The sequence below is a fragment of the Tiliqua scincoides genome, chromosome 4 (genome assembly GCF_035046505.1).
Source record: "Tiliqua scincoides isolate rTilSci1 chromosome 4, rTilSci1.hap2, whole genome shotgun sequence".
In the NCBI taxonomy this organism is placed as follows: Eukaryota; Metazoa; Chordata; class Lepidosauria; order Squamata; family Scincidae; genus Tiliqua; species Tiliqua scincoides.
The window spans coordinates 74,213,173-74,236,714 of NC_089824.1; the positions used below are offsets into that span (position 1 = coordinate 74,213,173).

At 43.8% G+C, this 23,542-nt stretch overlaps 1 long non-coding RNA gene across 2 annotated transcripts in view; it reads left to right on the top strand.

Annotated features, from left to right (window-relative positions):
• LOC136649342 (uncharacterized) overlaps positions 1 to 23,542 on the top strand; it is a 151,628-nt gene that overhangs the window by 126,552 nt on the left and 1,534 nt on the right. The window contains exon 4 of one of the 2 annotated variants that reach the window (XR_010794386.1): positions 12,958 to 13,014. The exons of the other annotated variant lie outside the window; for it this stretch is intronic. This is a non-coding gene — a long non-coding RNA (uncharacterized lncRNA). Of the gene's footprint in view, positions 1 to 12,957; positions 13,015 to 23,542 lie in introns of those variants that run through there. 2 annotated transcript variants of the gene reach the window in all.

The following is a 23,542-nucleotide window of genomic DNA, read 5'->3' on the forward strand; positions in this document are numbered from 1 at the left end:
AGGGATCTGAAGGCCTTAGGAATGAACCTCAACAGATGGGAAACCTTGGCCTCTGAGCGGCCCGCTTGGAGGCAGGCTGTGCAGCATGGCCTTTCCCAGATTGAAGAGGCACTTGGCCAACAGACTGAGGCAAAGAGGCAAAGAAGGAAGGCCCATAGCCAGGGAGACAGACCAGGGGCACACTACACTTGCTCCCAGTGTGGAAGGGATTGTCATTCCCGAATCGGCCTTTTCAGCCACACTAGACGCTGCGCCAGAACCACCATTCAGAGCGCGATACCATAGTCTTTCGAGACTGACGGTTGCCAGCAACAGTCCACACATTCAGCTTATAGTCAATGAAGTGTTAGGTATTGAGGCAATTGGTGCCTACTTGAACGTGCCTTCAAGTGAGAATTTGTGATGAACTCCTAAACTATATATTAATGACCATGCATGCGTGAATCAACCCTTAGCATTTCAACCAACCCTTCATAACTATCAGTCCTCTTTGGATTTTTAGATGTTCTGTCCCCTAATGTTTCTAGGGTTGCCATGCTGCCCAGGAATAGACAGTAAAGACGTGTGTCACAGAGGACAAATTCAAATTCAAAATTGCAAATTAATTTATGTAAATATATATGCATCAGAAATAGAATGCATGACTGCATTAATTCTAATCAGCAATAGGAGACAGGCCTGCCTTAAAAAAAGCTGATAGATCTAAGTCAAAACTCTGTGATAGTCTTGCAAGTCTGTTTTCCATTTCTGTAGGCAACCATCAAATCTGTAAAGTGCAGTACTTACTTAAATTCAAAAGAGGGCAGCAGTTTACCTAGGCTTCTTGGATGGCAAGCAATCCAAGTAGGGGAAAGAATGTCTTGGGTGAAAACTTCTGATTATGAAAAACACACATAATGTTCTGAAAGATTAATTTTAATGTGCAATGGATTTATGTTCTCGTGACTGTATATTTACATAGAAATGCTTTTAATTGATCACAGTTATTAGCAAATTCATTTGGCCTTTTATAATGTCTCCTTGTTGCATGTCTGTGACTGTCATTATATAACACACACAAGATGACTGCACATCCAAATGAACAATGCCCTATTGCAGAATGCTGAGACAAAATGCTGGAGGAGATGTTAAGTGTTTCACAGGAACAGTAAAAGAAAATTCCTGGTGCTTTAGGTTCTTATGAGCTACCCTGGGCTATCCATTATTTGTTCATAGTATATACAGTATTTAAAATAATTATACCTGGGTTTCCCCTCTAAAAAAAGAGAGGATACCCAAGGCAGATAACAATATGTAAAAAAATGTTACCCTCTCATAACTTTACATAAACTAAAATCCATCAGAGGGACAACAACAAAAGGCAGGACAAAATAAGTAGGGTCTTCAAGCCCCACTGCAACACTGACAGGGAGGGAGGCAATCTTAAGGAGAGGGAATTCCACAAATGTGATACCATGACAGAGAAGGCCCTCCTCTGCATCACCACCAAACAAGCGTCAGCCCAGTGGTGTAGCTAATGATCGTGTAGCCCGGTGCCAAGCTCAGAATGATGCTCCAGAAGTGATATCACTTCTGGGTTTTTAAAAAAGTGAAAATGGGGGAAAATCTGCCTCCTCCCCTCAGCAGTTCATCGCCCACTTGTTCAGCCACCTGCCCCCAGGCTCCCCTCCATATTAACACCTTTTTGGTTCCCTGCTGATTCATAACAACGCTTACTTGACTCTTGGAACAATCAGTCTCATTGGTCAGTTTTGAGTTAAGAAAATTTAGTTTTTGTTGCATAATGCTGTTGTGTTTTTATTGTTTTGTTATTTGGCTATAATTTTTGATAGAATTGAGATATTTTCACACAGTTTGTTTCATTGCATTCTGCATTAAATTCCGCATCAAGTGGTGTATAACGATGGTATTATTTAAAATTCCAAGGTTTTCACAATTTGGGCCACTAGTGTCAAGCTCAGGTTGTTGCCCTCCTAAAGCTTGTTGCCCAGTGCAATTGCTACCCCCTGCACCCCTTAGCTATGCTACTGCATCAGCCAATAGTGGCAGCCACAGAAGGGCCCTGTCCTTAGAGGAGAGGCAACCCTTCAGGTACCTAAACCCTAGGCTATGTAGGGTTTAAACATCAATTCCACCACCTTGAACTGCCCCCCAAAATTGACAGTGCAGTTGGGAAAGGAGAGCCTTGACAGACTCACCTGGCTCTGGTCACCACATGTGCAGCTGCATTTTGTACTAACGTTGGTTTTCAAGTGGTCATCAAAGGCAGAGCCACTTATTGCACATGACAGTAATCCAACCTTGAAGTCACCAATGCATGGGCCTCCATGGTTAGGTCTGACTGACTCAGATCAGGGTTGGCACACCAGTATAAACTGAGCAAAAGCCCATGTGACCACTGCAGAAACTTGGTGATCCAAGAGCAGTTTGGGATCCACAAGAGCCCCCATACTGCAAGACTATTCCTTCAAATGGAGTATAGACCCATCCAGAATTGGCTGATGATCCAAAACCTGAGTTACAAATCAATGAACCAACAGCACCTCTGTTTTATCCCGATTCAACTGCAATTTGTTCACTCTATCCAGTTCCTTTCCAACTCCAGATATGACTCATAACATCTCCAAAATCCCCAGCATTGGATGGAATGGTAATATATAGCAGTGTGAGGGCCCAATCCTATCCAGTTTTCCAGTGCTGATGCGGCTGTGCCAATGGGGCATGCACTGCATCCTGTGGTGGGAGAGCAGACACAGGGGCCTCCTCAAGATATGGGAACACTTGTTCCCTTACCTTGGGACTGCACTGTGGCTGCACTGGTGATGGAAATTTGGATAGGACTGGGCCCTGAGTTAGCTCTATATAGTGTTCCACCCAATATTTCCAATAGATGTTCCAATAGATGTCTAATTTTCCAATAGATAAATCCAACAGATTTCCAATATTGTACATTAGTGGACCTGGGCAACACCACCAGAGATGTAGCTGGCTGCTTGAGGCTATATTTTTCAGGGGTGTCAAAGTTCATCATGCAGTCTAAATGCCACCCAGGCATTTGTTGTCATAAAGGATGTTGGGATGCTACAAGTTGTGTCCCAGCATACCCCATAATATTGTAAAGGACAGGGAAGACTTTTCTGTTTGCACAGTGCAGCCACTTGAGGTGGCATAAGGCTGTGACCATATGGAACCAGAGCAAAAGATTCTGCCAGTGACCCCTGATCCATCCTGCTTGTTTTGTCTTCTGTGGAAGACAGAAAGAAGATAAGAGCTGAGCTCCTATGTTGCAGGTGACCATGTAGGATAGATCTCCCTCCTCCATGACTTGTGCTATGGCAGGAAAAAGGCATGAGGAAACAGGTGGAGAAGAATTGCAGTCACTGGGGAACTGGAAGGTTACAGTTTTGTCTTTTCCAGACCTTGTCTCCTTCTTGGAAATGGGATGGGGTATATATTTGTGAACTGTTTATAGTCCAGCTGGCCTCAGAACTTTCAGCAACTAGTTTTAAAAATAAATCTTTCCTACAATACACCAAAAAATTAAAGTACACATATGATATGACTTTAAGGCAGACAAGAGACAACAACATTTCCCCAAAATTAGCTGTATTTTATCACTTGTTCAGTTTAGTTAAAAGTGCTCACTAACAACATTTGAGCTGATTCCATCATCAAGCTGGAGTAAAAGTAATTTTATTTGCTGGATGTTTAAAACTCTTGAAAGCATTACTGCAAACAATTCAACAGATAAATGAGTGCTGTCTAGTTGTGTCTTTTAAGTAATTTATGGAAATATCACTGAAGTGTAATCTTACATATCTGCTCTTCCTGAGTGGGTTGTAAGAAAATCCATGTAAAAAGAGGATTCTTCTGAAGAGTTTCTCTGTTTTACTCATTATATATGTGTAAACAAATCACGAAAAGGCTGCACTGCTCTAAACCTTTTGAAAATCAGGTGAGGAGACATACTCCAGCGGCCTAGCTTGGCTGCTTAGTTCCCCCATAGTGGCATACTGCTTTCTTGCGGAAAGATTTTTATTTATTTATTTATTTATTTATTTATTTATTTATAGAATTTATATCCCACCTTTCTATCCTAACAAAGGGCACTCAACATATATATATATATATATATATATATGTTCATAAAAAAAGTGCCATGCCCACCAGGTGTCAGCATAAAAAGGCTTCCCTGAATAAAGAGGTCTTAAGACCTGCCAAAAGGACTCTAAAGAGGGAGCTGTTCTCAATTCCAGGGGGAGGGAATTCCACAGATGGGGAGCTACCACCAAGAAGGCCTTCTTTCTTGCCGCTATCCCCCTCATTTCTGCTGGAGGTGGCACAGGTCTCTGATGACCTGAGAGAACAGGTTGGATTGTATGGAAGGAGGAGGTCCCTCGGATACCCTGGACCTGAGCCATATAGGGCTTTAAAAGTCAATACTAACACTTTGAATTCAACCCAGAAATGAACTGGCAGCCAGTGTAGTTGCTGAAGTAGCAGCCCAACTGAGTTGAACTGACGAGCCCCAGCAACCACACAGGTGACTGTGTTCTGCACTAATTGTAGTTTCCAGACTATCTTCAGAGGCAGCCCCACAAATAGTGCGTTGAAGTAATCTAATCTGGATGTCACTAGGGCATGGGTCACCATGGCCAGGTTTGAGTGAGCCAGGTAAGAACCTTCCCAAAATTATTTAAAAATATTTATTTGAACATTATAATACAGCAGTTTCTGATAGAATATGTAGTATGAGCAAGCTATGGTTTATTAATTGATTAGATTTCCTTCTAGCTAAAACATAGTCTGCATTTGCAGTTTTTAAATGTACAAATGGAACTGTGATCTTTTTTCCCCTTTGTACTTCTTGCAGGAGGGGGATGGGGCTATGATATCCCATACAACCCTGACAAGGTGCTCCGGGGGGGGGGGGGGGAGAGGAGAACTGTGATGATGCCATTCTATTTAACATTCATAGCATTCATTCACTTGACCACATGGAAGAGCACAAATAATTATTACATCCTAGCCAGAAAGAAATACCAAATATTCCTCTCCAACCATTGCTACTGCTAGCCAAAACCTCATGACTCCATGGAAGAGCACAAATAATATACTTTATGACAGCTCTTTTGCTGTCATAACTTTATTATATCAGAGGGCAGGTCCTTTCATGATTAGGAACTGGTTGAGGACCAAGAAACAGAGAGTGGGTGTCAATGGGCAATTTTCACAATAGAGAGAGGTGAAAAGTGGTGTGCCCCATGAATCTGTACTGGGACCAGTGCTTTTCAACCTATTCATAAATGACTTGGAGATAGGGATAAACAGTGAGGTGGCCAAGTTTGCGGATGGCACCAAACTTTTCTGAGTGGTAAACCAGAAGAGACTGTGAAGACCTACAGAAGGATCTCTCCAATCTGGGAGAATGGGCCACAAAATGGCAGATGTGTTTCAATGTAAATACATGTAAAGTAATGCACATTGGGACAAAAAAATCAAAACTTCACATATAGGTTAATGGTTTCTGAGCTCCGTGACACATCAGGAGAGAGATCTTGGGGTGCTGGTGGACAGCTCAATGAAACTGTTGACTCATAGCCCAACCCTGAGCTGCCTGGGGCACCCAGGCCCAGTTGCATCAAGAACGGCTGCCGCTGGATCCTGCATGCCCCGGGCTACCACGGGAGGCACCTCGGGAGAAGGGAACTATTGTCCCCTTCTCCAGGGTAAGGTAAGCAGCCCTGCAATGGGGCTACTCACTTTATCGCTGACCCAAAGGTTGGTGGTAAGGTCAAGGCGCTCGTGTAGGGCGCAGAGCCCTCCATGAGCGCCTTGGATCCTGCGGAGCAGAGCTCCATGGACCTGCCTCCCTCCCTCCCCCAGTCATGTCTCCAGCCCACCACCTTCCCCGCATCACGCCTCCGGCATGCCTTACGGCACGTTTGCGACAGTTCTCAGTGGCATGGAGCCGTGCCGCCGAGCACAGGATTGGGCTCTCAGTGTGCGGTGGTGGTGAAGAAGGCTAATTCCATACTTGAGATAATTAGAAAATGATGTATATGCTGAGAATAAAACAGCTACTTTTATAATGCCATTGTACAAATTGATGGTAAGACTACACCTGGAGTATTGCATCCAGTTCTGGTTGCCATGTCTCTAAAAAGAGATATTGGAAATGGAAAAGGTGCAGAAGAGAGCGACCACAATGATTACTGGGCTGGAGCACCTCCTAAAGCTACAGCTTTGGGCTCTTCAGTCTAGAAAAAAGGTACCTGAAGGGGGACATGATTGTGACATACAGAATTTTACAGAGGGTGGATAGAGTGGATACAGGGATGTTCTTTTCCCTCTCACACAACACCAGAACCAGGGGACATCCACTAAAATTGAGTGTTGGGAGAGGACAGACAAAAGAAAATATTTCTTTACCCAGTGTGTAATTAGCCCATGGAACTCCTTGCCACAGGATGTGGTGATGGCATCAGGCTGGGTGCTTTTAAAAGGGAATTGGACAAATTTCTGGAGGAAAAGTCCATTCACAGGTTACAAGCTATGATGGGTGTGTGCAGCCTCCTGATTTTAGAAGCAGGCTATGTCAGAATGCCAGATGCAAGGAAGGGCACCAATATGCATGTTTCTTGTTGTCTTGTGTGCTCCCTGAAGCATTTGGTGGGCCAATGTGAGATACAGGAAGCTGGACTAGATGGACCTTTGGCCTGATCCAGCAGGGCTCTTCTTATGTTCTTATTCTGCAGATAGCAGAACTTTGCCCTGGGAGAGCACAGAATCAAGTCTAAGTTGGCCGCTCTCCTGATCCTTCCATTCTTCAAGCACTGTTTAGTTCCTCCTCCCTTAAGCAAGCTTAGTTTATTTCAGTATTTATATACCGCCTTTCTCTGTTGTTTAGACAGCATTTGAAGCCATTTGCATGAGCAGGCTAATCTAAACCATCATTTTTCAATGGAGTTTTTACAAATATATTCTGTGAATCACAGAATCCTCCATCACTAGGACTTGCCTTCACAGTGTGGTGGTCTCCTCTGGCTGCCTGCCGTTGAGCTTCAGTAAGCAATCGTAAATCAAGCCTGGACAGGTCTGCATGGTTGTTCTTTGCTGGCTGGCTTTCTCACACACTCCCATGCTCCTCTCACTGCCTGGCTAATCAGCAGCGACTCCATCCTGCCACAATGGATACTGCAGCTTGTCACAGCCTGGCATTCCATCTTCCATTCAAAAACACAACCACAGATTCCCCTACTTAGCTTTTCAGACAGTAGCAGCAGGTCAACCATCAGCCCACACCTCCTGCTACCTGCATCATTACAATATGGTCCAATTCTAACCCCACACCTGGCAATGCAGCAGCAGCGCCATGACCTCCACTGTATCCTGCGGGGGAGTTTTGGCTGCTGGAAGTCTTCTAAGGGTAAGGAGACATTTGTCCCTTGCCCTGGGGTAAGTCCTAGCAGATGCTGTGGGTCAATATGGACCTGACCCAGTGATATCGCTAGGGCAAGTCCACATTGATCTGTGAAGGTGGATCAGGCCTGGGAATGGGGTTAGGATTTGTCAGGCATCGCTGCCACCAAACCCTCCCCCCTCCTAGAACCGATCTGCCCTCCTCCCCATTCTGCTCACCCCTTCCCTGGTTCTGCCCACCCCTTGCCCTCCCCCATCCTGTTCCACCCCCTGCATGGACTTATCTGCTCTGGGGGTTCCTTATGGATTCACTGGTGCAAGTGGGAAGGCTCCTGCCTTCCTGCTAGTGCTCTGGCAGCTAGCGCTACTGGGGCATACTTTACAGCTGCATTGCAGCAGCCAGCACCTGTGGAACATGCTTTCTGTTGGTGGGCTGGCCCAACTGGATTAGGATGACAGTGTAGGACTAAGATTGGCTTCAAGTTACATCATTGTAACATCGTTGTAACTTCCCCTATGCCATTGGGAAACTAAGGGCCCAATCTTATCCAGTGTTGAAGCAGCCATTCCAATGGGGCATATGCTGCCCCATTGTGGTGAGAGGGCAGTCATGGAGGCCTCCTCAAGATAAGACAACAAATGTTCCCTTACCTGACAGCTGCACTGTAGCTGCATCAATGCTGGAAAGTTGGATAAGACTGGAACTTATGCCAGTGTATGCCATTGATAGCAATCCTATCCTCCAGTAATCCTATCCTTCCTATCCTTCTTCAGTTAATCCTATCCTTTTCCAGCCATCCTATCCTCCAGTTTACTTGTCCTTACTGCAGCCCTTGTCCAGCAACTCTGTGGTAAAATGTTGCTGTTAGGTTGGTTGTCCAGCCAAGGCCCACACGTCAAAACAGGGTTCAAGTGGGCAGGACTAAGATGGCCACTATCTCTGGCAAATGGGTAGAACTGCCGAAGGGAGTCCTGAGTCACACCATGAGAACTGTAAGCAGAGTTAGTTAGACCTGGAGAGCACTAGCAACACATAACCTCTAACAGATGCTAGCCTTGCTATTGAAAATGGAAAACAAAGAAACTGATTTACATCTTTCTCTCATTATTTCGCACATACATATAGAGGACCAAATTTGAACAAAGCCATATTTATCCCTGGAGCCCTCTTCAGATGTTAATACCCAGGTGTTTAGCACTCGGTCTTTCTCCCTCTCTCACTTACTGTCGGCTGTGTACAGAAATAGCTCTCAGAGACTTGGAGGTGGCATTGCAGAGCTGTTATTGCCCTCAGTGTGCTTGTTCTTTTTTGTATCCCACCCTGGTCTTTGGTCAAGCTGGTTTTGCAAGTTTTTGTAGTGCTATAAGTTGTACCCTGGGAAAATAAAAATTTGCTCCTCAAAGCGTGACAGGAAGGCTGTAATGGGATTGTGTGAGCACTTAGGTCTTTTGCAAGTTTGGACAGTGTTCTTGAGAAGTGAGGTAGTTCTTCCCTCCATCTTCCTTTCTGGACAGTTTATAAATTTATCGTTTAGTACGTGAAAGGATGAGCACTCATCCACATAAACACTTATGTAGCCCTTGAAGTGTTTTCCAAAAAAATTAGTGTGAAGTTATTATGCACTTTCCCACAGCTTCATCAGGCTAATCATAGTCTCCCACAGCAAGACCACTCAAGTCAAGAGATAAGACTTCATCCCTACTTCATTCTGTGTTGTCTGGCTATGGTTGTCTGGCTACTAAAATAAAACCACAGCTTGTACCACCAGAGCAGCAAGAGGCAAGCTGCTCCCATTGCTACTTGAAAAAAATTGTCTCCGAGCATTCCCAACATAGGAGTAGACAGATATATTGTCTTCTTGCTTGCCATGATAGAAATGAGGAATAGTGTCAACGGACATTCAGTGCTATCAAACAGGAATGCCTGAAGAGATTTTTCACTCTGATCACTGAGCTATTTGTATTTATTGATGAGGTAAGGTTACCTTTTGCCCCTTTTAAAATGGTCATTGCATTGGAATTAGGAGGTGGCGAGGACCTGAAGACCGGTTGAAACACATTAGCTAAAATCAGGGCAGATCATTGTGAAACCCTATGTGCAACGTGATTGTTATGACAATAAATGCCAGCGAGCTCCGGTTATTACATGCACAGCTCTGTCCTAGCTGCTCACTCTAGCAGCTCTTAAATACTCTCAGTGTAGCAACACCTCACACACCTGTTCAAATAACGATCATCCCCATTACCTTCTGTTGACATTGTCCATACTTTTGCTTCATACAATAGGTGCCTGTAGAGAGCTGCAAACTGACAGCTATGGGGGGGGGGGCGGTGAAGAGCCAGAACTGTTTGTTTACCCGTAGCCAGTTTGTTACCACAGATACTTTCAGCAAGAGTTGGACAAAGATTGGTCTGACATCCTTGTTGAGCAGGATTTATGCCCTCCCCCCACACTGCCCCACCCCCAAAACTGGTGATTCTGTGTGGAGCTGCACAGGTGTTCCCTCACACCTGTTTGTCAGAGAACAGAGTAGGGTTTTGTTAGTAACCTCAGCCTTTCCTGGAATTAAGTATTTGTTTTAAGGTTTCTGTGAATCCAAGTATACAAAGCTCGATGGCGTGGTTCCTGTTTAACCCCCAAGCTTAACAGAGTGAAAAATTATATCTACACAAATTCATAAATGCTTAATCCACTTCCTATAGAAGACAATGGCAAAGTTTCTGTTGACTTTAGTGGCAGAGAAGTGTGCCTTATTACTTGAGCACACTGGGTTGCAAGCGAAGTTTTCAGAGGACACCAGACCTTGTGAGCATATCTGTCTTGGTGTGTAAGTATACAGTATAGGTCCAGAAATGGAGGCGTTCTAGCACAGCTATTAACTGGCATATGTTTGTGTTGATAACGTGAGCAAATGGAGTCTGGAGACAAGAGTAACTTGTCTCACAAAGACTGTCCAAAGACTATCCTCTTGAAGTCACATTCACTGTTATTTCCACAAGTTTTCCCTAAGCTCAAATCCCAATTCCTGAGTCCTTTCCTACTTTTCCTCTGAACTGTGCCTGCCTCAATCTACGACTGTGCCTCCAATTTCCCTACAGTGTCTTCTTGCAATCACGACATATGATGACTGAATTGCATTTCTCATTATCATATTTTAAAACCAGTAGTCTAAAGTTGAGCTTTGTATTCTTTGAGAGAAACAGCTGATCTGATTAGTTTGTCTGCATCAGCTGTAGTTGTACAGTACATACTACTACAAACCCTATCAAAGTATTCCATTTTTTTCAAAAATGTTTTAGCAAGTCTAATTGTTAGCAAGAGCTAACAAACTTTTAAACTTTGCTACGTTTTAAGCATTTTTTTAAGACGAGGATTTCCTAACACTAACTCCCTCTTAATTTTTTTTGTCTTTTTCAAAAGCAACTCTGTTGGATAAGTTAACACAAATTAAATACACTCACAGCACAGTTCTTTGCCTGTCTACTTAAAAGTATGTTTCATTGAGCTCAATAAGATTTATGCCCTAGTAACAGCCAAATCTTATCCTTTTCCCTGCCACAGCATTTCACCACATAAAACTAGGGTGCACTGCATGCTATGGTGGGTGGTGTGTGTGTGATCAGGAGACTGGGGAAGGGAAGGGAAGGGGAATATTTTTCCTTACTCTTCCATAAGCCCCTCCACTCCAAGGGGTCTCTTTAGCTGGGGCAAGTCTGCTGGGGCAAGTCTGAGGACACAAAGAGGGCATGTTGGCTGGCTCCAGAGGGGATAGCATCTGGTGTAAGTTGCCCATGCCATATGTCTCTGACATACTTCCAGTTCTCCTTTGAATGCTTACACTTGCTCCCATTCTAAGAGGCATTTCTGTGTCTTAAACATAGACTTCTGGACATTGAAAGGCAGGATCTTTATAGGATGGAAAATAGAGCTTTTTCCCCATTAAGCTTGGAGATTCATATAGTTTTGGGTAAAGTAGGGCGCAATCCAAACCTGCACTGGAGCAGGGAAGCCAGGAGGCTTGTGCTGCATCCAATGCAAGTTCGTTGGATGCAGCGGCTCAGCCACGGGCAAGGGGAAGCTCTTCCCCTTACCCCTGGGTAAGGACTGCGTGCCCCTATGGGTCTTCTCGGACCTGCAGGAAGCCGCTCAGTTATCTCCGGGGACGGGGGTTGGGATCCGGCATAACCGCCGGGTCCCAGCCCTGCCCCTGGCTCCCCGCGCACCCGCCCCCGGGGCCACCCATCGCCCGTCCTCCCCTCGCCCAAGAAACGCCCCCCGCCCCCTCCCCAGCCCCCCACGCCTACCTTTGCCGCTTGCGTTGGCGCAAGAGCGCCAACACAAGCGGTGGTGCGGGAGCTGCCGCGGAGGCTTCTGCCTGCCTCTGCATGTCGGCGCATCTGAATGCGCCAACACGACTCCCACCCACGGAGGCACAAACATGCTTTACGGCACATTTGCGACCCTCCAGGGCCTCCTATGCTGGCATAACTGCCATTTAGGATTGTGCTCGCAGCCTCATATCTTTATTTATTGCACTGTTACCAAAAAAGGAGAGGTCTCTCTCTCACCAGATTTACTGTTCTCCCGTTCGCTATATTATTTGGAAAATTTCATAAAATAGCCCATGCAGACAGGCAGTGTCCTTGCGGCTTGGGCTGTATTGTGATCATTGTCCATTCTGTTCTTTACTGCCCCTTTTATACTGAGATCTGTGAAAAGCATCTGGAATCCATATTGAGAAAAAGAGGTGGGTTTACTGATGTGGCAAAAATATGTTCTCTTTTAATTGACAAGGGTGCAATCCTAACTGGCACTTATGCCGGCATAGGTTCCCTGAAGGAGTTGCAAATGTGCCATAAAGCACGTTTGTGCCTCCTTAGGCGGGAGCCGCGTCGGTGCATTCAGATGCACCGATGCGTGGATGGAGGCAGAAACCTCCGCCGTGGCTCCCGCGCCACCGCTAGTGTTGGCGCAAGTGTGCCGACACAAGCAGCAAAGGTAGGCGTGCGGGGGAATGGGGAGGGGGCCGGAGGGGGCGTTTCTGGGCAGGGGAGGGCGGGGGAAGGACGAGCCCGTGGGCGGGCAGGTGTACGGGGAGCCGGGGGCGGCGCTGGGACCTGGCAGTTATGCCGGATCCCAACCCCCGTCCCCAGGGTGAATGGAGCTGCTTCCAGCCGCTCTGTTCTCCTCTGATTTGCGCTACCTGCAGCGGTGGCTCAGGCCCAAGGAGACCCATTGGGGCAAGCAGCCCTTATCCATGGATAAGGGGAAGAGCTTCCCCTTGCCCGTGGCTGATCCACTGCAGCCAACAAACCTGTGTTGGATGAAGCGCAAGTCTCCTGTCTTGCCTGCTCCAGCACAGATTAGGACTGCGCCCTCATTTGTTGAAATAACTGATATGGTAGCAACATTCCTGTATCAGCCTATTGAGCTGCATAACCGAGAAGGTGATTTGCTTCCTGACTGACCTATTATATATAGTCTGTAGATTTGTTTGGTATATATGCCAATAAAGTATTCTATTCTACACCCAGCCCTCCCCCCTTCTGCCCCAATTCTCCCACGCCCTGCTCCATTCTGCCCACCCTGCCAACTTACCAGCTTCATTGGGGCTGCTCTTCACTGCTGCCATGCAAGAGGTCCTCTCCACTGTTTGCAACGATGGCCCAGAATTGTGCACCACCACTAGAACACCAATTCTGTTGGAAGTATGGCCACGTAAGACTGGACCATCAATGTGTGTGTATAATTGTAGCCATGAAATGGGAATTTAAGATGGGTTTATGAACAACAATCATATTAGGTTTTGCAAACTGCTTTCATTTCATAGCAAGCTAGTTTGAAAGTAATTTTAACTTACTTATTATTAGAGCTGCAAATATTCTGTTTCAGTGAAAACTTTGATTATGTCACCCAAAATGGGATCCTGTAGTGGAGTCGAAGGAATCTAATATCCTTTGTATATTTGTTTGATCCTTTGATATTGTTCCTGCATAACAAATGAGCACTTTTATGCAGCAGTACTGGGGTTTTCTTGTGGGGCAGCCCGTAACTTCTCCTTTGATGCAGATAAACAGAGACAGATGGATGCAGTAGTTAAATGAAATGGGGTGCTGCAAGATGGCTCCTGGAATGGGGAGCCATTCCAGGTGGTGAGAGCAAAGCAGAAGAGACTTGGTGGGTCATGACCTCATGTCTGGTGGGTCCTGGGTTGGGTTCTCCTACCTGCCCTTGCATCTGGTCAGCTTCCAATTGGAGCCCTCCTGCCTCTGTAGGTCCCCAGAAGCAGCCAGAAAGTCACTTCCTGTTGATTTCCAGGTTTTTGAAGTAACTTCCGGTTGCTTCCAGAGGCTCTGCACTGGAGAAAGAGGTAGGTCGTGGCCACAGAACAGGTTCTGTGGCCCTCCGCCACAGAACAGGTGGGTCACGGTGGGGGAGAGTTTGCGAATCCCTGCTTTTCAGAACAGGAGGTAGTAAAGATGGCTGAATGATGATCCAAATATGTTTTATTTCATCTATCCAAAGCCAGCCAAGGGTGATCTGATGCAGTTTGCATGAGGGCCCAAATCTGACATTGCCTCCATCCATCCCTCCAGCCTGCCACAGATGACAACCACATTGATCTGCTTTCCACTCATTAAAAGCAAGCAGGAAACAGATGATCGACTTTCCCACCCCCTGCCCCTTGCTTCTTCTGCACACCCACCATTTAAACTTAAAGGGACCACACAAAGAAGAAGCAAAGAGAAGCAGCCATTTGCCTGGCTCCTTCTTTGCTGTCCCTTTACGTAAAACAGAATGCCTTCTTTTTTCTTAGTGAGGGGTCGCATCATGCAGCAGAATTGGTTCACTCATCCCTGCATCTACCTATATCAGGGTTGAGGAATGTGTACAGTAAATACTTCCATTATCAATGTGCTACAATACACCCAAATTCTAGGTGGCCTCCTGAAAATCTTTAATCTCTTTCAAAGCAGGTGAAGGACACACCTTGAACATAGACATCATGCCTCTGTGGCCTTGAAACCAGGGTTCTACCCCATCTCCCCAAGCTCACCTTTAGTTTATGAAAGCCTACTGCCAGTACAAATAGTCCATCATCTTATGCATTGATGAAGTTACCATATTTTGATGTGATGTTCCAAATTTAGCACAATAATTTTAGTGTCAGGCCAAATAGGTTCCGAACCAGCCGAGCTGTGGGTGGTGTGAAAAAGCAAACATGAAAAAGCATTCCGTTGCAGACCACATTGGCTTCTTCTACAGGCAGTGTTGGATGCATCTGAGCACATTCTTCCTGATTAATAATTCTAGAAGAGCTCCTCCAATCTGTTGATGGCATAAAGAGATATTTATCTTTAAATGGACTAAATACATATTTAGATTATAGAATGAAGAATTTCTGAAAGAAGTGATAGCCTATTGAATAAATAATGCATCTTTAAAAAGTCTAAATGCGACTTTACATGATAAAGTGCAAGAGCTTCAAAGGAGCCATTGATCTATGGAGTACATAATATGCATGTTAAAAAATGTTTGAAATACTTATTTACATGACACGCAGCTCAGAAGGAGCCATTACACTCTTCAAGTAAATGGGATGCATTGTAAAAATTGTCTAAGCATTGCTTTTATCAACTACTAGGAAATCATGTTCTCTGTTTAACAGGCTAAGGCAGAAAAAAAGATGCTAATTTGCAAATGAGCAATAACAGAGGCAATAACATGTGCCCCAAATTAGGATCTAGAAACTCCAACCCATTGCTCATTTTTCTATCCATGCAGACAGTACCCTCCATTTTGTGTTACATGGGTGGCATATCTATAAATTCATTTGTATGAGGAACTGTAATTTCCTGTCTTCTAGTTGACGGAAGACAGGACTCACTTGTAGCAAGACCCACAGAAATAATAATTGTAGACAGAGTTTAATCTGTTCATGGTTTGATGTAGACAGTTGTATTTGTACAGTGACGGGACTACTACGTCCTGGAAACTGCATCCCAGTCAAATGTGTCCTGGTATTGGATATTTGCATCCATTCTTTTTGTGTCCGAACATTTGTGTCCCAATAGATGCATATTTATATTAGATGCACTTTTTTACTTTTAAAACAGAAAGATAGGGTTAGGGTTAAGAGTGGGATAAGAGGCTGAGGATATATAACATGGGGTTTGTTGCCCAGGTATAGTATGTCTGTTGCCCAGTTATAGTGGGATGCATATGACTGGGACCTCCCCCCCCAAAACAAACAAACAAACAAAACAACAACAACAACAACACACACCCCAAATGTTAATGTCCTGGGATGCCAATGACTAGGATGCATTTGACCAGGACAAAAATACCCTAGTACCATATTTGCATCCTTTCTATAATTACAAAGTTTATGGACCTGTTGTCAAAGGTTGGGCCTAGAAATTCTGGGAAGTCCATGGAAAAGAATTCAAATTAATGTCTTTCCCAAATTCAAGGAGCATTCCTGAATAATGTCACCAAAATTCATGATGACCAGGTTCAGTATACAAATTTGTCCAGACTGTGTAACGCTTAGCTGTAGTACAAACTGAGTACCATTTCCCCCAGAAGTACATTGGCCAGAATCCATGATTGGCTCAGCTTGTTAAATGAGATTTTACACATGTGCAGTCAGTGTTCAACAGATCAGCCACCCAAAACTAGATGCTTTGTTCATGTGCAGAACTTCTTTAATCCTTGCTCTTGACGAAATTCTCACAGTGAAACACATGACCACACCACCTGACCAAGCAACCTTTTGTTAGTATCTCTTCTTTCAATTGCTCCTCACATAGTATTATGTGGTGGTTGTCTTCTGTCAAGATCTAAACCTCTTCTTGTTTGCAGATGTTTATTGGCTGGGGAGGCAGTTTAATTTTTGTTGGTGCTATGGAGTGGTCCAGAGCATTCCTAGGATGTAATATGATAATGTCTGTCACATTGGCCTGTGTATAAATATGCACCGGTAGAGACACAATTATTTTTCACTTACAGTTATGATATCTGTTTGCCCCTTGTAGTGATAACTACTGTTATTCCTTTACTGTAGATGACATGGTAGTAACATCCAAATCTTAGGAAAGATGGACCTCTGTGGTTTAAAAACTGTCTTGATTACCAAGTGATTGCACCCACATTGGTAGGGGTTTCAAATTTATCAATGAAAAGTCATCTGCAGTATGTGGGCACCAACGTGTTGAACAATACCCCTAGCCTGCTTGTCAAATGCTGAGAGGTGGAAAGTTCGGTGGGATTCTCCTTCTATCTTTAATATCTGCATAACGGAGCAGATAATATCTCAGCAGGTGTAACTTTCATCACTGCATTGCTGTAGGAGGAGGAGCAACCACCTGCCAATCATGTCAAAAACCTATTAAAAGCACAAGAGCACATTTGAGGTCAGGAATTCATATTTTTATTCAGGAATAATTGGAACTCTACCAAGCCTATCAAAGAAAAAATATACCTTTAAAAAAACACATGCAGGCTTAGAATCAGAATGAAGAACCTTCTAAGACTATAGCTCAGAAGGTGGCATCAAGTTCCCTATAAAGTAGGGAATTATGAGTCCACCCATACAGAGAGATAACTAAATCAGAATAGAACCCAATACATTATGCATATAGGATAAAAGCTAATCCAACCAAGGAGAGAAAATTATTTTTCCTCCTTCCTACTACTTTTTTTTCTTGCTACTTTTACCCAATATATTTGGGGCCTTCACATAGAAGCTTCAGATGGTTGTTGATGACTATATTTGAAGGTTTCTTATCCTTATGTTATCTGATAGTCTTTCACTTAATTCCACAAATTGAGGGTGGGAGGCTGACTTGAGGATGGACAGTGCAGATGACTGAAAGTGTTATCACTCGAGGTGGGAGAAAATGTTGATAACGAAATTAAAACACACATCACTGCTTTCTGCACATCTAACTTTTGGAAAACAACCAAATCAGTGCAAAAATAAAACCATTTTCTCCCACCCTAATTATCAGTACAAGCATTGATAAGTGCGCGTGTTCCTTTGTCTTACACCTTTTCGAAAACAGAATTCCTTTTCTCTGGCGCTCATAGTCATCTGCTATATAATTTAAAGAACATAAAGTTCAGATCTCTAGAAAATCCCAGTTTCACTAATGCATTTTTGCACAGCCCACAGGTGTACACATTTGGTCCCATTTGGTGTACACATTTGGTGCACATTTGCTGCATGTACATAACATTAGGCAGAAATACCTTAAATGGATTTCACCTGAATGTTGTGCAGAAGAGGCTGTGTGCCACAAAAGACGGCAAGGCTAAGGGCGCATTACTAACTGAGCCTTGGGCTGGCGCAATCCTAACTGTGACTTGCACTGGCCCAGAAGGGTCGCAAATGTGCCATAAAGTATGTTAGCACCTCCTCAAGAGTCGGCTGGGCATGTGCAGGGACACGTGCCTGCCCATGGAGGCAGAATCCAGCCTCTGTGCTGATTTGGGCAGGGAGGGTTGTGTTGACTGAGCTCGGCTGATGCAAGGCTCTGGGAAGGAGGTGGGAGGGAGATGTTCTGGGGCTGGGGAAGGCCAGGCAGAGGGTGATCCAGGGGGTGGGCAGGTGGGTGGGGAGCAGGAGGCGGGGCTAGAACATGGCTGTCATGCTGGATCCCAACCCTGTTCCCCAAGCTGCTCTGCTCTCCTCAGACTTCTGCCACCTCTGGAGGTGGTGCAAGTCTGAGGAGACCCATTGGGACTGTGGTGGCTTATCCGGGAGTAAGGGGAAGAGTTTCCCCTTGCCTCTGGCTGAGCCACGTCAGGCCCTAATCTTGCACTGGATACAGCACAGGCCTCCTGGTAAGCCTCTGTAGCACTTAAATAGCTGTCACAGGTCCACACGGACCCATGACACAGGATCATATATGGAAGAATATTGGTGGTATTGGCGCCACCAATCCTGCCCCCTCCTGGGCTCGACCCACCCATTCCCTGTCGCTCCCATTGCCGCCCTCCCTGTCCCACCCTCCCCCCACACATTCCACTTCTCTCGCTGACTTACCTGCTGCAGTGAGTGGCAGGAGAAGCACTGGAACAGGCAGGAAGGCACACATTCCCACTGGCTCAGGGCCAGGTGGTGCACTGCTGGAGTGCCTTTTGAAAATAGCGATTTCTTTATCGCAGCCAGTGGTGGAGGCACATCAGTAGTAAAGAGTGCATAGGATATGAGCCTCAATAACACAATGGATTATACTTGAGCGTACATATAAAATTGGGCAAGAAAGTTAGAAAACAAAAAATTATGTGAAGATAATTTATGTAATGGAGCATACAATATAGTTATGTGCGGTTGCAGCTGAAGCCTTGCTGTAATTTATTTCAGACTCACTAACCATTGAGGGACATGGAAACAATTTAATACAATCACAAAAATCTCCCTTGTATAGTAAACATGGGTAGCTAAGTGCCCATCAAGTTGGATGAAAACTGAGGCCACCACACGATAAGGTAGCGGTTTCTACATGTTCAGGACTCTCCCCCAATATGCTGAGCTACAGGTATTCGTCAAGTAAAATAAAAAGTACATTAAAAATTACCAAAGCAGCCCCATAAGGTTTGAGCCCTTTCAGTGGCTTCCAGAATTCATGGAATGTAGACGGTTGCAGTTGGTGGAGCAGAAAATTGTGGTAGAGGAGGAAGGAACTGGCTTGCTTGAACCCCTTGGGCATTTGAAGGGATACAATATTAGGTTGTAGTTCCTACTTGTGTATACTAGTAGATACCTCAGGTGGCTGTGTACCTATCAGACTGGAATAAAACCAGGGCCACCACAAATAAGGCAGTGGTTTCTATATATTAGGAGAACTCCATAGATATGCAAAGTAGCTAAGTTTATTAAAAGAAAAAAAGATAAACAAAAAACCCACCTGGATGCAGATGGAGCATGCTCAGTGGCCCTCCAGAGCCATAGAATACTTTCTGGGATTTCACAATACTGTACTATATTCCACAAGAATCAATTAGTGGTGTACAGCGATCCTCTGTGGTACTTGTGAGGATGTATCCAACTGCTTGTCTACTGGTAAAATGTATATAGTTAAGCTCAAACATTCTCACACTGTAATATTACCCAGTGACTGCAGAACTCCTGCAAAACTCAATTTTAGCACCTTGTCAGTGTGCCGTGAGATGGAAAAGGTTGAAAATTGCTAGGTTAATCAATCAGCATGCAGTAAACAAAAAATCTGCAAAAAAAATATAAAACAAAAACAAAAGATCCCCGCTGGATTGGACTGAAAACAGTAATAGGATTATCTAAACTCCCTTTATCAAGTCTAGTCAAATTGATAATCATCTGGAAGTCTCCACTGCATTATTAAGCAAAAGCTGTAGTTTTGAACCCGTTATATCTGCTGCCTGTGACAAGTAACAGCTTCAGGAGCACTGCTCCATATCCAGGCTTCTGGGAGAAACACAGGATTAATGCCCCTTTCGCCACACACTGCTCTAGTCCAGATCATCCCCATGTCTGCTATTTACAATTTTTAATGAACAAACATGTGGGGCCAAACGGCATGATTAACGTCATATTGAAAGTCCTCTTCAACTCAGGGGGGTTTCTGCGTAAACAGGCATAGAATATTTTTCTCATCCAATTCGAACATGCTTTCTTCCCACAGAGAATTTCAAAGTCTATGTCAATTCATCCTAAATGCATTGGAAAGATAAGGAAGAATCAACATATTGTAGATGACATAATGTCATTCTCTCTAAGAGAATTTTATTTAAAATGGTGTCCAAAATGGAGTCTCAGAGCAAAACCCACCACTGTATTGGCACCAGAATCCTAATTCTTCTGTTAACTCACTGTTGATATTGCCAGAATATTGAGGGATTGGTGCAGGTATTACACTTACGTTACTCACCACTACCTCTATCTAGCACTTACAGCTCAGCTGGAGCACTGCAAGAGCAGGGACAGGTGCTGTGCTGATCTTCTAACACTGACTTTCTTGAATTCTTCTTTGTGTAAGGCAGTGATAACAAAACTGCCACCTAAGTACCCTGCAAGATGGGATATGCAGGGGAGAAATGCAGAGATGTTGAACAATACCGCCCCCTGCTGGGAAAAAAACAGAGACAGTGTAGAGGCTCCTTGCACTGGTGTCTTCTATGTGTTAACTGACCTAAAGTATGTGTAATATACACAATTCCCTTCACCGCAGGTCCTAAGAACTGAAATCTAAGCAGACAAAGTTGATATAAGTTGCATTTAAATTAAGTGGCCTTGATTCACTGTTTAGATAGAGCTGCAAACAAATGAACAGAAAAGGAGCGTTACAGATAAAAATAGCTGGACCTCCATATGTAGTCTTCCTTTTAACAAGTAAGCATGCAAACCCGAAGACTTTCCTTACTGATTTAATAAGAGCATAACATGGAAAGCACAGACAGCATCTACTATATGTGTTATGGATTTTTTCTCCATAATACTAGCACACTTTGTTAATTATTTTACATCTGTTATTTGGAAGTAATCAACTGGAATAGGTTTACTCCACAGCATGATGCTGTCAGCCCTATGAATGACAGCCAGGTCTTTTGCAAAGGACCCTTTTCAAGGTGAGCTCTTTGCAAATTTCAGCCATTGTTGGTCATACACTGCTTGATCGCAATGCAACAGAAGTGCCACCTTTCAATGGCTGGCTAACTTTGCTTTAGTGGTTTGCTTTAGCTTAGCCATTTTCAAGGATGCATTTGTTTTTCCAATGTCACTATGCAAGAAATGATAATCATCAAATAGAACAGTCAGCAGCACAGAAGGTGGCCTTCAGTACATGACAGTACAGGACAGCTTAAATTAAAAAAAAGATACTGACTGGAGCTAATGAGAGTCAAACTAGTTCCCGGGGTTTGGATGGGAAAGATCATTTTAAGAAGCGACACTTAGTTCTAGTTTTGCATTTCTCACACTCAGTCAAATCAGACTGTGCATTCATGACAATGTGACTTCCCACGAACATGTTAACCCCTGCTAATTGGGTAAGAGGCACTTTTTCAAGTGGGTGCTCCTTTTTTTAGCAGGGGGAGAGTAACTGGCCCACCTCACCCCAGCAGTGTCTGTTCTAGTGGCTGTCTGCTGGTATTCATTTGCATCTTTTTAGATTGTGAGCCCTTTTGGGACAGGGAGCCATTTAGTTATTTGATTTTTCTCTGTAAACCGCTTTGTGAACTTTAAGTTAAAAAGCGGTATATAAATACTGTTGATTGATTGATGTTAAAGCAGTTTGAAGATAACATGCAAAGCACATGGAAGACTTAAAATTCCAGCCAGCATATTTCTGTATACTACAGAATGGCTCTCTTTTGCCGTTAAAGTGATACAAGAGGTACAATAAAGTGGTTAATACAAGCGACACTATTCTAAATGGCCCTCCCCTTTTATTTTTTTGTTGTATCTTCTCAGCAAGTTAAGAGTCTGGTCTATCCTTTAACCTTAAACTCAAGCTTGAGTACAACATAGGAAGTTAAATAATCTGTCTGAACCCTTTTCCTTTTGGTGGGTGATATAAGGTAAGATGAACTAGCAGTATATCAAAAAGTAGCCCTATATTATCATTCATTTGAATTTCTTCATTCCCAATTGTTGCTTTACAATAACTGCCATTCTATGTCAATTAAACGCACTCAAACAGCATCATGCTAGGATAACAAACACTTCAGCTCAGGTATCTAAGTTTTCAACAAATGATTTTACACCAGTGTGAACTCCAGCCAGTGAATCTATAGTGTAGGACAGCGATTTTCAACCTCTCTTATCTCAGGGCACACTAACAAGGCGCTAAAATGGTCAAGGCACACCATCAGTTTTTTTGACTACTGCCACCAGGCTACTGGTAGGGGGCTCACATCTCCCAATTGCTCTACTAATAAATGACCCTCCCCAAACTCCCATGGCACACCTGCATACCACCCATGGCACACCAATGTGCTACGGCACACTGGTTGAAAATTGCTGGTGTAGAAAGTCCTCGTTAGCAACTGGACGTTAGTGTTCTGCCTAATTCTGTCTGAACATCAAGCACTTTGATTAAAACCCATTTCTGCCCAGTCCACAGGTGATTTGATCCCTGTTGTGTATATGCAACATTGGGCAGAAACGGCTCAAGAAAACATTTTGATGGAAAACCTTTACATTTTGCCTCACTTGTCAATTGTTGAATTAGTTTCAAACGTTCATTTCCTCACGAATATTTAGCATAAAAAAGTACCCCAAGGCCACAGTACTTCTAACACTTTTTATAATCTGAAATGAATCCTCCCACTTGAAAAACCAAAACATGCTACAGACACAGTTGGCTAGCTATTGACAAAGCACCCAATTAAATTCTACTTAATTCAACCACTCTGTGAAAATCCCATCTCACTGGTATGTGGACTACTGATGATCACACAAACTGTGTAACTTTCTCAGAGCCTGGACAGAAGGTAAAACTTGGCTATACAAACGATTACTAGAGGATTAACCACTGAGCATCACATAGAAAAGAAGCGAAGCAGATGCACAGAGTTTTGTAAGAAGTGAAGAAAGAAAGAATCAGATCACAGCACAGGGCACGTCAATCTAGTTTAATGTTTACATGTAGAAGTTACACACAACAAGAGACCTAAACAGGATTTTCAGATGTAACAGAGCTGCAATGAAATGAATGCTGCTGTATATTAGAAAAATAATCTTGATACAGTTATCTGACTTATTTTTTTGGTCTATTTAAGTTCTTTGAAATTGATTTACACCAGCAATTTGACTGAAATTTTCCCTGTTGACCCACCCTACCCTTCCCCAAGTATCAACAGTCTTTGGATGAAAGAAACAGCAACTGTACATTTGTTAATAGTTTGCCCTTTGGTTACAAGCAGAAAATGATTTTCACTCTTTTTCCAAGGTATATGTCACAGGGCTAAAAACTCTGGGGTAGCATCCCCTTTGGTGTTACAAAAATGTTCAATGTCTTGCAATTTTTTTTTTTAATTTATGCAACAAAAGGTTTTATAAATGCTTGTTACACCTTAGCACTTTACCCCATACTGAAAAAGTAGTAGTTAATAACAAACTGGAAAAAAGTCGTA